Consider the following 908-nt stretch of genomic DNA (forward strand, 5'->3'; position numbering starts at 1 on the left):
TATTGCTGAGGGAACCTAAGGAGTCTAGGTCAATTTGGAAGACCAAGTAAGACACCCTCGTCAATTGTCTTAATTGGTCGTCAGCAAGAAGTGTGGCTTTAGAATCCGGGTGGATAGTGGGAGGTCATTTATGTAGAGTGGGAAAAGTAGAGGGCCTAAGACGGTGCCCTGGGGACCACCAGAAGAAACAGGAACGGGGTTACTATCAGGAAGAACGCGGTAGGTCCTGTTAGAAAAAAAAGACTGTGATCTAGTGAAGAGTTTGTCCAGTGATTCCGTAAAACTGTAGTTTTTTGTGTCAGCCTTTTGTGGGGGACTTTGTCGAAGGTTTTGCCAAAGTCATACACTATTGCGTCTACCTGTTTAACGCCACGTCTATCAAGGGTCTGGAAATGTGAGGATGAGTAACAGGAGTTAGTATGTCGTTTCTGTTTATATGATTCAATATGTATTTTTGTATGATGTGATCGATTTTGGAGACGATGGATTTTGGAGATAGGGCGATAATTTGAGGGTCAGTCCGGTCACCTGCCGTGAAAAGAGGGGTGACGTCTGCCCAAAGCCAGGCGGGTGGGAGAGAGGATGTTCTGAAGGACTGCGTAAATATGATTTGCAGGATATTCTAACAACCTAGAAAGTATTTGCGGTTTTGAGGAAGAAGAGAGGGATTCTGTTGGGACCAGTTGCTCTGTTTGTGCCCAGTGACTCCTGTAGTTTTTGTATTCCGTTTATATATTTCAATCTAACACAGCTCACCATATCACTTTTTTTACTCTACAAGGTAGTGCAAGTAATTTTTTGTACAAATACTAGGCCATGAAGTAATGATTTTATATTTGTTTTTAAAAAATCAGGCGCACATTTACTCGCCTGGAGTGAGGAGGGAAGGGGCGGCAGGGTCCTTTTCA

The 908-nt window shown here is 43.4% G+C and overlaps 1 protein-coding gene across 1 annotated transcript in view; it reads left to right on the forward strand.

Annotated features, from left to right (window-relative positions):
• Positions 1 to 908, forward strand: part of LOC119585536 (flocculation protein FLO11-like) — a 14,856-nt gene that overhangs the window by 2,080 nt on the left and 11,868 nt on the right.

The sequence above is a fragment of the Penaeus monodon genome, chromosome 20 (assembly GCF_015228065.2).
Source record: "Penaeus monodon isolate SGIC_2016 chromosome 20, NSTDA_Pmon_1, whole genome shotgun sequence".
Lineage (NCBI taxonomy): Eukaryota > Metazoa > Arthropoda > Malacostraca > Decapoda > Penaeidae > Penaeus > Penaeus monodon.